At 37.2% G+C, this 6,205-nt stretch overlaps 1 long non-coding RNA gene across 1 annotated transcript; it reads left to right on the top strand.

Annotated features, from left to right (window-relative positions):
* Window positions 1-583: 583 nt before the first annotated feature.
* Window positions 584-1,235, top strand: LOC121906223. The gene is made up of 2 exons (XR_006098577.1): window positions 584-960; window positions 1,074-1,235. It is a non-coding gene; the product is annotated as an uncharacterized LOC121906223 (long non-coding RNA).
* Window positions 1,236-6,205: the final 4,970 nt, after the last annotated feature.

The raw sequence follows: 6,205 nt of genomic DNA, 5'->3' as shown, positions 1-6,205 counted from the left end.
ATATTATTATGTATATTGTACTTATATGTCATACCCATATATAATTATATTATATATAGTTCACGCATCATGTTCCACAACAGGATTTCTTTCGCGCCAATATTTAAATATTTGTACAATGCTCTTATATAGTCTAATGTATTGTAATGTATATATTGCTTTTAAAAGCTAATTTCTTTAAATTCTTATTTTATGTCATTCAACTATTTCTTTATCTGTTTGTTTATTTTCTTTCTTCTTATTTTTAGCTTGTCTCTGTGCTGCTACTACATGTGAATATTCCACTGAGGAAAAATAAAGTCTCATCTTATAACATGACCTGCAATTCCAACTGCCTAGTACACCAGATTTCTTGCACAGCTATTACTAGGGACTTGGTGTCTCCAGAAAAAGCTACAATTTATGTATAATTTGGGGATTATTAATTCTGAGAAATTCTGAGCTGTAGGGACGGTGAGATGGTGGGGCTTTTATGATTTCTGGAGATGGAGAGTCAGGGCTGGCTCTGCTGTCTTAGCAAACCAGCTGCAGCAAATTAACGATTAACAACCCTCTTTAACTCTCATCCTGAGACCAACAGAGGAACATGTTCACCACTCACTGTGGAAAGACGAACTTGCAGGGACTGACAAAAGCCAAAACCTTGGACTGTGACCCGTGTTATGTCTGCGTCTTAATGGGGAGTATTTATATCACAGTAAAGGTGGACTCTTGATCAACGCAGGGACACCACTCCACCTTCTTGCCCACATGCAATCACTGTTCCCCTCAAGACAGCAGGATGTAATTACTAGTTGGACCCCTTTCTTGTTCGTGTCAGTGTATTTGATGGAAAATGCTTACTATGTCCACATGCAGCACCCAAGGGAGGGTAATGGATGTGGTTTCTTCGCCCATTCGGATGTTTTGTTCGACTGCATGCGTGTCGACCTGACGAAGCCTAAACTCTAAGACGCTGTGGTAATTATTTGCATATCTTCAATTACTGCTTGTCATTGGTGAGAGGACCTGTAGAAAATATCTTTGGACTAAATGTCAAACAAATGTCAAACAAATCTATTCTTTAAATGAAGGGTGAAGCTGTCAGGATGAAGACCACATATTTAAAAATGTTTTCAAAAAAGAAAGAGATAGGGATAGAGGAGAGCTTTTGTTTTCAGGGGCATGCTAAGCTATGTATGATGGGTCTTTGGAGCATAAAATTAAATGTCACAATAAATTTTCCAATAACATCACTCCCATAATATTGTCATATTTTCTCAATCATGAACTGCTGAGCTCTAGTTGAACCCACCACACACCACACACACAGACACACTTCATTCATTTACACACAAAAATTGAAAATGGATAACATTAACATTTAAGTCTTTCAGTTACACACACAAGAGCAGTTACATACTGTGCAGCGCCATGGACCACCAAGACTCCAGCAATCATTGTGAAATGAGGCTTGATACTTGTGACATCACATTAAGTGTAGGCCCACAGTGGGTTGTTTGGTAGAGTGTCACAGTGTTATTCAAAGTACTATGCGTTTACAGCCTGAAAGATCTAGAGAGGATGCTAAAAACACTTTCTCACTCTCTGAGAGGTACATAATGTGGTCCCAACCCTCTAGACTGCAAGGCCATCTTGTCAAGTAAAATGCATGAAAGAAACTTTGCTATGTGAATTTAGAAAGCAATAATAGGTTTCTGTGCTTAGTGGTGGAAACAAATACACCAGTAAAAAACTATAAACAATATGAGATTGAATGCTTAATATAAGTTTAAAGTTGTCTTTTCCCATCATTCCAAATGAGGCATCATATGACATATTTTGGGGGCGTGTTGCCTTGACGACAAACCACAGAATAGATGGTTGTTTATATGAGCATCACAGATTTTTATTGTTTATCAAATTCATGTTTTATATGCTTGATATAAAACATATTATATTAAGTACCTCTATGCCTAAGAGGTTGATCATCTCAGTCATCATGATGCCAAGTGACAATGCTATAAGCTTTCGAGCAGCCAGCCCTGAGTGCGAAGACATATTAGTCTCAATGATGTTCCACGTGGACAGGAAGAATCAAAGCTGATTAAATTTCCATCCTGCTCCAATTAGATTTTTTTTTCCCTTGTTATAGCTCATTAGAAAATCCTGGTTGAGTGGACTGATTTCGAACCTCACCGTCACAAGAATTGGGTGATTTAATCCTTTTCCTTGATTAGGAATGAAAAGAATAATAATAAGAATTTTCCATCTAAAATAGGAGCCTATAGATGACCAAGTTCAGGCCATTTTTCTGGTAGTATTTTTATACAAATGTGATGTCTCTTGTATCTAAGTCATGTACTGTATTAAATCCCCTTTTTTCCCAGACCTAAAAATCTAAGATTCAAAATCTAGATTAGATGCTTTGTGTCTTAAATGTCTCTATGTGATCAACTTTAAACCAAACCAAAGTCCCTGATGTTCTTGGATTGCCAGAAAAAGATTAAAGAGTGGTAAAGGAGATTTTCCCTTTTCCTCTTACACTCTGGTGTTCAAATTCCCCAGGAATACACGGAGGAGTGAATGTTGAGATAAACACCAACATTGGTAACTCAATATCTGAATCTTGTGGAAGTCAGTGCCCCCTCACTGTCCTGGTGGCATTTTGATTGAAAGATGAGTTGATGCAAGATCAAATTATTAGCTCCCTGCCTTTTCCACAGAAATCAAAACTCCTTTTTTCCACTCATCAGTATTAAGCCAGTAATGAGTATTTGTTAAAGTTGTAAAAGCCTAAGTTATCACTCAAATCACAGAGTGAACCTTCCTCACTCCCTCTCCACTCTTGCTCTCAAAGTCCATTTTTTTGCATTTCTGAACTAGTGGTGTGTGCCGAGAGGATACGAACTGTGAATTTCAACATCCTTTAAACCACATCTCACATCTGTTAGCCTATTGGTATTTTCAAATTGCTGAAAAAAGCACTGTCAGGATGCATGTTTGAGTTCCTATAGGATTCTTCAGAAGTCTTTTTCAACTTTTTGAAGACTTGTATGATCATGGTAGTAATAATGCCTCCAGCTACCAATTTCTTAACAAATGTCCTCATTCTTTAAAATATAGACTCAAATTAATGCTTGCTTGCATTTGAAGTCCACATAGCATTAATAAATCACAGTTGAGGGCTCAGTAGTCCTCATTCAATCTCCAAAGTTCTATGATTGAATTGGCCAACCTTTGTTTAACCACAATGTTCTCTTAACATCAAAAGCTTTTGGGGGGAAGGTCATGGGCAAAATAATTATTGACATGCATTGTTATTAATCTGACGCAGTGTCTTTTTTGGTACTGCCACTGAGAGGTGCCAAAATGGAAAATCCCACTCATAGTGGCTTTAAGATAGACTTCAATTATTGATTCCACACTACATATGTAAAATATGGCTAAAGCTAAGGTTATACTAAAACATTAACTGACTGCCCATAACGCAGTTCTTCATTAGTCTGTCACTATGCTTCATATTTATCATGCTAAGTGTTTGTGTTGGTGGCAATGTGATATCAAAGCACTAGTAGGCAACACAGCGTTTTGCATTTCAGCAGACGTAAGTACAGTATTATTATCCAACCCATGTGAAGAGAGATGAATCATTTCTGATTTTTTATAATTCTACTTCATAGTTTATCTTTATTGTTAATCAAATATGTTGGATTGAAATGGAAACATTTAATCCCATCTCTAAAGACAGTCTTGTCTTTTTGACATTTAGACATTACAGGTTCATTAGTCTCATGTCAGACAGCAAAATAAAGTGAGACAGTATTCAACTGCTGCTCATCAGCAGAGGCAGACTGTAAGCAATACTATTTTGATGACAGATCTAGAACAGCAGTAATTAAGCTCTTTAAATTACACATTGGGAGTCAGGTAGACATTTAACTGGCTGATTAGTTAGGCAGTGATCATCAATATTTAATAATAGGGCACAGTTAAAATGAATGCACATGTGGAGCAGTGACCTTTGGGCACATGCAGATTTGCCTTTTTGCTGTATTTGCTGTGACCTCACACAGTATGGTACCAGAGGCAGTAAGTACCAAAGAGAGCTTAAACTGTTGTACTGATGTACTGTCTGAAATTAGTTAACAAGATCATTAGTTTCACTATGAAATAATATAAAAAGAGGGAAAATTACATGTTGAAAATTGTACCACAGTGGAGGAATTATGAGGAAGAATATAATCATATCAGTCTTTGTGCAGATATTGACTAAACTGTAAATGTGAGGATATCAGCATTTGTGAAGAAGTATTAAATTGACTTTTGAAGTGAGTCTATTTTTCTCCCATTACTCAAGGAAGCCAAGGATACTTGAAAACAAATGAACTGAAAGCTCAGCTTGGTCTCTCAGAGTGCTCGACTTTTCTTAGGACACACCAAATGACAAATGACCAATGTACATGCTGGGTGCAAAACTAAAATACGGTAGTGATTCTCACACATTGGGGAGGGTGACCAAGACAAGGGGACCTCCCACAGAAAATTGGTAGTTTTAAAAGCAAGACAATTACATTTGGTAAACCCAGAGAAAACCATTTATCTTACACTGACATAAAGCTGTCATGAGTTTTACACTGCTAAGTCCATACATTGATTTACAGACATTTATGGTATAAAGTATCATAATATCCATTGGTTGAAAGTTTTAGTTGTTTCACTCTGTGTTTTATGAAGGTTTGTGTTTTTTTCCATCACAATGTCAAAAACCCAATTGGACAATTGGAGATTTTAACCTGTTCCACTCAGTTTGAAGCCTGATTATATTTTTCACACAGTCCTGACAGGTATTTTTCCTTTAGTGCATTTTGTAGCTGCTTGATCTGAACATCTTTTGAGCTACCAACTTCGTAGCTTTTTCACTGGCTGTCACTATGTACGCTGCACAATTAAATAGTTTTCCTGAGTCAAAGCTAAAGCCAAATCAATTCCTCTGTGTTACTGCTATCATAACACAACACAACAAGAGATTAAATTGAGGTTTAGAATTTTGTGTGATTGGATATGTATTACACCTCTTGCACAAATAAAGTGTTCAAATTTCTGTTTTAATTATTTTTCCTTTTTTCTTTTTGTCTTCTGAAATAAAGGGGAGGACTTTGTATAAGCCCTCTGGGCTTCCTTCCTCTCCTGCACAATTTAATATAACTTTTTACTGTGTAATATTTTATTGTAACCTTTGTGCAAATAAAAAGAAAAAAAAAGAAAAAAAGAGATATTTTCTTCAATGCTCAACATGTGGTCTCTAAAACGATTGATCTGTAGAATTTTAAATAGACTGATAACAATGTCATGACCTCACTGCTAAACATGACAGACATTTGCTAAGAGCAGCAGCTGGTTTGGGGCAACAGAGCGCTGTTTTTCATTATGTGTTCATGTCAGTCGTCTTGCTGCACTTATACCTGCCTCCTCCTACTTGGTGCATGTCATCTTTCCCCACAGGAGCACTCAAGACGAGCACATGCTGTGCCACAAAGGCACTCCTCTGTTTTCCATGATCTCTCTGCAGTATGGCCTCCCCCGAGTCCTCTTGTCAGTTAAGCTGACAATCACTTTGGAAAGTGACAGGTCTGAGAGCAAGGTAACTCAGCTGTCCATGTCTTTTGCTCAATATGAACAGAAGGTTTACATGTCAAACACAAGACTGCACATCTTGCAACCAGTGTGTCTTTGGCTTTACAGCTGTTTGCATACACAGCAAAGTTTTCCATATCTTGAATATTCATTTAGATTACTGTGACTCTTTTATCATATCAGAGATTGCCAAAGACAAACACAGGAACCCATACTGGCAGCTAACAATCTTTGACAGACGTGTCGTGGTGGAAAAAAGTCTTCAGCATTTGCAGCTACATTTCTGTACCAATTTTACATTTCTACAATTAAAGGAACAATTTGACATTTTGAGAAATACATTAATCTCTGAAAGATAGATGAGAGAACTTTGGTAAATATGAAGCTGGAGCTAGCAGCTGTTAGCTCAGCAGAAAGAAACAGGGGGAAACAGCTAGCCTGGCTAGCTGCTAACCAAACCACAGACACCGGCACCTATAAAGCTCACTGACTAACAAATTATATCTTGTTGGTTGTATCCAAACACACATTCACCCTCATAAAACCATAATTGATTTTGTTCCCTTTGTTCATTGCCAGACAAGCGGTG

Source organism: Thunnus maccoyii, chromosome 10 (genome assembly GCF_910596095.1).
Source record: "Thunnus maccoyii chromosome 10, fThuMac1.1, whole genome shotgun sequence".
Taxonomy (NCBI): domain Eukaryota; kingdom Metazoa; phylum Chordata; class Actinopteri; order Scombriformes; family Scombridae; genus Thunnus; species Thunnus maccoyii.
The sequence above is the reverse complement of the archived record's forward strand: the minus strand, read 5'-3'. Positions and strand labels throughout refer to the sequence as shown.